Source organism: Dendrobates tinctorius, unplaced genomic scaffold (assembly GCF_039654945.1).
Source record: "Dendrobates tinctorius isolate UK_male_01 unplaced genomic scaffold, ASM3965494v1 ptg000030l, whole genome shotgun sequence".
Classification (NCBI taxonomy): domain Eukaryota; kingdom Metazoa; phylum Chordata; class Amphibia; order Anura; family Dendrobatidae; genus Dendrobates; species Dendrobates tinctorius.
In genome coordinates this window covers 48,726,402-48,733,960 of record NW_027361698.1, presented here as the reverse complement: position 1 = coordinate 48,733,960, position 7,559 = coordinate 48,726,402, and the positions used below count along the sequence as shown (strand labels likewise).

The 7,559-nt window shown below is 46.0% G+C and overlaps 1 pseudogene; it reads right to left on the bottom strand.

Annotated features, from left to right (window-relative positions):
- Positions 1–4,682: 4,682 nt before the first annotated feature.
- LOC141086065 (polymerase delta-interacting protein 3-like) lies at positions 4,683–6,781 on the bottom strand (annotated as a pseudogene).
- Between the last annotated feature and the right edge of the window lie 778 nt (positions 6,782–7,559).

Genomic DNA, 7,559 nt, shown 5'->3' with positions numbered 1-7,559 from the left:
TTGATGACATTCAGCCATTGTCTGCTCAGGGACCTCTCCTGGACGAGGTGGAGGAAGAAGAGGAGGAGGAGGAGGATGATGGGGATGATTACTTACGGGAGGAGGATGCATCTCGTGGGGCAAGTGAAAATGTTGGCGTGGCAAGGTCTGGTACAGGGTTTGTGCATGACTGGAGGGATGTGGATTTGCCAGAAAGTGCTCCTCCACCCAGCACTCGCAGTGCATCATTGACACCGGGAACATTGGCCCACATGTCAGATTATGCCTTGCGGATCCTAAAAAGGGACCCCCGCATTGCCAAAATGATGAACGATGACGACTACTGGTTGGCCAGCATCCTGGATCCACGCTATAAAGGCAAATTACAAAACATCATGCCACAGGAGAACCTTGACCTAATATTGGCTAATAAACAAGCAACTCTGGTAAATCGGTTGCTTGAGGCATTCCCAGCACACAGCAGCGGTGATGGTTCTCACACGAGCCTTACGGGCCGGGGGCAGCTTGGCAGAGGTGTTCGTGGTGCACACAGCAGAAGTGGCGTTGGAGACAGGGGTTTCATGACAATGTTGTGGACTGATTTTTCAAATACCGCTCACAAAACTGGTAATACTGCATCGATGGAAAGTGACATGAGACAGCAGTTGTCAACTATGGTTACAAACTACTTTTCCTCCCACACAGGTCATTCCCCTTTGACTATTGGGCCGCTAAACTGGACACCTGGCCTGAATTGGCCCAACATGCCTTACAGGAGCTCGCTTGCCCAGCTGCAAGTGTGCTATCGGAAAGAGTCTTCAGTGCAGCTGGATCAATCCTGACAGAAAAAAGGACCCATCTGTCAACCCAAAATGAGGATGATCTAACTTTCATTAAAATGAACCACGCATGGGTTTCCAAGGATTTTGTCCCACCTTCCCCTGATGACACATAGGGTGACAGAAAAATGGCTTGCTTTGGTCCACCTCTTCCTGGTACTTCACCTATTTCGCCTTTTGCATCAGCTGAATGTCGAACATCAACATATGCCACTTTCTAAAACTCCCTAACTGTGCTGCCTCCCCCCCCATGGCCGGGGTCACCACCTACCGCACGACACCGTGCGAGTGCCGTTGCCCTGGACAGGTGGGTAGGCCGACTCTTGGGCGCGGGCACTGGCACAGGGTCCTTCATAGTGCAATCAAGTGTCTCTGACGGTGGTGGTGCACACCCGCCGTCAGACACACCGCTGTACTATGAGGGGCCCAGTGCCAGTACCGACGCCCACGAGTGGGCCCCCCTTGCTTGGGCAGGGCCCCAGCATTTGCAATCTTTACCTCTCCCTGCTCCTCCGCTGTGTAATCTGGGCCATCAAATCCATACTGTGCCTGACACCGTCTGAGCCTGCCTCCTGAGACATATATTTTGAATGTGTACGCTATCCATACATGTTATCCGGGGATACGGTACCCTTTCTAACCTTTGTGCAATCACGTGCAATCCATACTGTGCCTGACACCGTCTGAGCCTGCCTCCTGAGACATATATTTTGAATGTGTACGCTATCCATACATGTTATCCAGGGATTCGGTACCCTTTCTAACCTTTGTGCAATCACGTGCAATCCATACTGGGCCTGACACCGTCTGAGCCTGCCTCCTGAGAGATATATTTTGAATGTGTACGCTATCCATACATGTTATCCGGGGATACGGTACCCTTTCTAACCTTTGTGCAATCACGTGCAATCCATACTGGGCCTAACACCGTCTGAGCCTGCCTCCTGAGACATATATTTTGAATGTGTACGCTATCCATACATGTTATCCGGGGATATGGTACCCTTTCTAACCTTTGTGCAATCACGTGCAATCCATACTGGGCCTGACACCGTCTGAGCCTGCCTCCTGAGACATATATTTTGAATGTGTACGCTATCCATGCATGTTATCCAGGGATACGGTACCCTTTCTAACCTTTGTGCAATCACGTGCAATCCATACTGGGCCTGACACCATCTGAGCCTGCCTCCTGAGACATATATTTTGAATGTGTACGCTATCCATACATGTTATCCAGGGATACGGTACCCTTTCTAAACTTTGTGCAATCACGTGCAATCCATACTGGGCCTGACACCGTCTGAGCCTGCCTCCTGAGACATATATTTTGAATGTGTACGCTATCCATACATGTTATCCGGGGATACGGTACCCTTTCTAACCTTTGTGCAATCACGTGCAATCCATACTGGGCCTAACACCGTCTGAGCCTGCCTCCTGAGACATATATTTTGAATGTGTACGCTATCCATACATGTTATCCGGGGATACGGTACCCTTTCTAACCTTTGTGCAATCACGTGCAATCCATACTGGGCCTAACACCATCTGAGCCTGCCTCCTGAGACATATATTTTGAATGTGTACGCTATCCATACATGTTATCCGGGGATACGGTACCCTTTCTAACCTTTGTGCAATCACGTGCAATCCATACTGGGCCTAACACCGTCTGAGCCTGCCTCCTGAGACATATATTTTGAATGAGTACGCTATCCATACATGTTATCCGGGGATACGGTACCCTTTCTAACCTTTGTGCAATCACGTGCAATCCATACTGGGCCTAACACCGTCTGAGCCTGCCTCCTGAGACATATATTTTGAATGTGTACGCTATCCATACATGTTATCCGGGGATACGGTACCCTTTCTAACCTTTGTGCAATCACGTGCAATCCATACTGTGCCTGACACCGTCTGAGCCTGCCTCCTGAGACATATATTTTGAATGTGTACGCTATCCATACATGTTATCCAGGGATACGGTACCCTTTCTAACCTTTGTGCAATCACGTGCAATCCATACTGGGCCTGACACCGTCTGAGCCTGCCTCCTGAGACATATATTTTGAATGTGTACGCTATCCATACATGTTATCCAGGGATACAGTACCCTTTCTAACCTTTGTGCAATCACGTGCAATCCATACTGGGCCTGACACCGTCTGAGCCTGCCTCCTGAGACATATATTTTGAATGTGTACGCTATCCATACATGTTATCCAGGGATACGGTACCCTTTCTAACCTTTGTGCAATCACGTGCAATCCATACTGGGCCTGACACCGTCTGAGCCTGCCTCCTGAGACATATATTTTGAATGTGTACGCTATCCATACATGTTATCCAGGGATACGGTACCCTTTCTAACCTTTGTGCAATCACGTGCAATCCATACTGGGCGTGAGAACGGCTGGCGAGCTGTTAAGCAAGCTACAGCACCTGTCCAGACAAGTACAGGGATTCCCTAGCGAGGAGACTTATTTGATTGTTTTCAATGTTGGGACAGCAATTTTTGGGGAGCACTATACTCTGGAGAATGATAGATGGGGCCCACCATACACTGGAACATTCCAAAGGTGGACATCAGACACTGGAGCAGCATTTACAGGGCCCATTATACACTAGAGCATTAGAAATGGGGCCCATTATGTTTGGAGCATTATTTGGGCCCATAAGACAGTGGAGCTTCATCCATGGGGACCAACATATACTGTAGCATTATGTGGAGCTCATCATATACTGTTTCAAACATTATATGGGACCAATGATTCTGTATGGAGAAATAGATGGGCCTCGTCATGAGATGTAAAAATTGAGGTATTTTTCATTGTACTATACCGCTATTTATCTGCCGTATCGGAGCATGATGAGTTGTGGTATGTGTTAAAGGGGCGCTCTTTCGCCCAGGGCACATGAAAACCTGCAGCCAGCCCTCCCCCCCCACAACTTTAGCCAAATAACCCCCATTTTTCAGTGCGTAACTTGTATTATGAAGTTAATTAAGGTTGACAAGCTTAAGTAAGAAGAATTGATGCTTTTGGCATTCAAATGGGCACTGTAGGTGTGTTTCCTGTCCTCCTCTCACTGCCGACTTTTATTCCCCATTGACTTACATTGGGTTTCGTGTTTCGGGACGACCCCGACTTTTCCCTATAATCGGACGATCTTGCTCGACCCGACTTTTGGAAAAGTCGGGTTTCACGAAACGAAACGCGACCCTAAAAAACCAAAAGTCGCTCAACTCTACCCCCGACCAATGAGTAGTCTATATCAATTATAAAAAAATAATTGGTTTGTACAGGAAGAGCAAATAGTTGTGGTATGGCACTGCACCCTGCCTACCCTCCAGAATTTTTTTTTATTACCAACATTAAATACAAATTTGCAAATGCAGATGAAGTTGATAGAAAACCACAATCTGTGTCCTCCCATCATTCCTCTGTACGCATAATAGTATTTAGATCACTATTAGCGTGATCTACTTCCCTTCAGCATTTCTCTGTATTCAGATCAACATGCTTCAGTCGCAGTGCAATAAGTATTGCCTATGATTGTAAAGTTCTTGATGACATTTTCACAGTGTGAAACATTAATTAGACATAAAAAATTTTTTGCCTAGAACACAGTCGGTGGTCACTTAGTAATTCCCTCCCATATACTGGAATATGCAGGTCTTCATATCTATTTGAAGGAATCCAGATATTAAAACTACAAAGCAACACAGTTTATCGTTTAAGCAGAACCAAATTATTGAAGAATTTGAAAATGAAAATGAAGGGTTTTTTAAGGAGTCTCTGGGCCCATATGTAAATTGGGAATCTCTCTTATTACAGTCTCCAATTTGTGTTGGTGTCATCAGAGCTTAATCTTAAATGCAGTTGGTTGGATGACTGCTGATGACCCTGAGGATTCAACAAGTGCTTTTAAGATAGTGTCAGTATCAACTTCAGCTAGTGGATTTGAATCAACACTGGAGGAGGAGGTTGTGTTTCTTCTAGATTCACCTTCCTTATTTGATGAGGTGTAACTTAAAGGGAATCTGTCACCCTTTTTTTGGCCTTTCAGCTGCCAGCATAGACATCGGGGGCTTATACACAGCATTCTGTAATGCTGTAGATAAGCCTCCGATGTAACCTGAAAGAGAAGAAAAACACGTTATATTATACTCACTGAGGTGGGCGGTCCGGTTCGATTGATGTCGCCGTCCCATCCGGTGCCTCCCTTCTTCATGCGATGATGCCCTCTGCAGTGCGCAGGCGTCGGGAGAGGTCTGGTGCCTGCACACTGCAGAATTCTGCTCTGCCCTCAACAGGGCAGAGCAATGCACCTGTGCCAGAGCCATTACAGGACGGGAGAAGAGGACTTCATCGCATGAAGAAGTTAGGCGTCGGACCGGACCGCAACACCCATCGGACCAGACCGCCCACCTCGGTGAGTATAATATAACGTGTTTTTCTTCTCTTTCAGGTTACATCGGGGGCTTATCTACAGCATTACAGAATGCTGTAGATAAGCCCCCGATGTCTATGCCGGCAGCTAATAGGGCAAAAAAAGGGTGACAGATTCCCTTTAAAGTTTGAAGGATGGGCAGGTCTGATGTTTTCACACTACCATTCAAATGAAGATTGCATTTCATTGGTTGTCCATCTGGGTATCTGTTGTATTTTTGGCAGGCACTAACTGCATGTTCCTTTCTTATAAACACAACCTCTGCAACTCTGTAACTCAACAAGCAGGCGAGCTTCAAGGCACCATATAGACATAAAAGCTACACAATATCTTCCTCTGTGACTCTTGAATGCCAATTATTTATGGTCATTTTTTGCCTTCTAAAGGGCTAAAGACAAACTCTTTTGGAGTCGGTCCTACTGAATAACTGTCCGCCTTTGTGACAAATGTCTATGATGCATTGGTTAGAGCCTTTGGGTGCAATAAATGTGGCTAAGTATCATGCAGAGTAGACATGGGAGCTCTGTATGCATCATTCTGTACCACTTTAGTAAGAGGAAAAGTTTGCCCAAGAGAAAATGAATTTCCAGACATTTCTGGCCATTTTTGCACAGCGTTGGCAGCTGTGATTTTCATCTTCTTCGTGGGGATGTGGGAAAGTTCCAAGTTGTCATCAATGTCATCATCGTCCATATCTTGTAAAGAGGAAGTCTGTGGTTTCCCTGGTTCGTGGTTAACAACCTTTATTCACATTCCTTTATCATTGTTCATCACCACTGAAGAAATAGATTTCGGCTATGAAATTTTGATGGTCTTGATAATATTTATGGGTGAAGATGAAAAACCTTGTGCCATGGGTGAGTTGATAGTTACGGCAGGTGCATTCCTTTTTAAACTTAGTTTTTCACGAGAATCTATCAGTTTGGTTGGATGCCCTCCAACACTGATCTGCTGCTTTCTAGAATTCAGCATCTCACGAGCACATTGTCCTTTACGCTTTGTATGTAAACGTGTGTCTTTGGCAACCACGAGCATCCATCAGTTTGATTGAATGCCCTCCAACATTGACCTGCCGCTTTCATGAATTCAGCATCTCACGAGCACCTTGCCCATTACTTTTTATATCGAAATGTGTGTCTTTGGCAACCACGAGCATCCATCAGTTTGGTTGGATGTCTTCCAACACTGATCTGCTGCTTTCTAGAATTCAGCATCTCACGAGCACCTTGCCATTTAATCTTTATACGGAAACATGTGTCTTTTGCAACCAATTTTTCATGGGCATCTTTTAGGCCTATCTTGAGACTCACATCTGTTACAGCTATCTTCTGACGGGCATCAAACGCATTCCGGTAATTGGTGGTGGGTAAACGACTAATAATTGTAAGCTGGATCCTGGATCCTATACCTCCCATAGACCCCCTGTTATTAATCCTGTACGTTCTCATTCCTGTCATCACCATGCCCCTTTTCCTGATCACTTCATCCAACAAAACGTACGTCATATTTCTACTAAAAACCTGCACCTTCCCACCAGCAACTGTGTAGGAAATCACGTTATTGTTTTCAAGGGTGCTTATGATGCCCCTAAACAAAATGTTGATGCAGTATGATGATGGGTACCCCCCAGGGGGAAATGTTTATCAGCCCATACACTAAAGGCCCTTTTACATTTAGCGATGCACCAGCAATCCCGACCACGATATGACGCTGTCAGGATTGCTGGTGCATCACTAAATGATCGCTTGTGAGCTGCAATACAGGCTGATCTCACAGTAATGCAGCAGTGATATAGTGGACGATACTTACCTTTCAGATGCGGCGATCCTGATGTCCTCCCACTGCGTCCACGCGTCGCTCGTTGGCACCAGCAGGAAGCCCAGCAGGAAGCGGCCGACGAGACATGGAGCCGGCTAATCTCGCACGATCAGCGATGGACAGCGGGGGAGCCGGTTGGAGGTAAGCATCACACATAGCGATATCGCTAGCGACACCGCTATAACGTCACAAAATCGGATGCCATGTTGCGTTCGGAGAGCCCCTAATGTTCCTAAACAGTGGAAACCCCCAACAAGTGACTCAATTTTGGAAACTAGACCCCTTTAGGAACTTCTCTAGATGTGTGGTGAGCACTTTGAACCTTCAAGTGCTTCACAGAAGTTTGTAACGTAGAGGCGTGAAAATAAAAAATCATTTTTTTCCACAAAAATGATCTTTTCGCCCCCAAATTTTTATTTTTACAAGGGTAACAGGAGAAATCATACCCCCACAGTTGTGCGATTT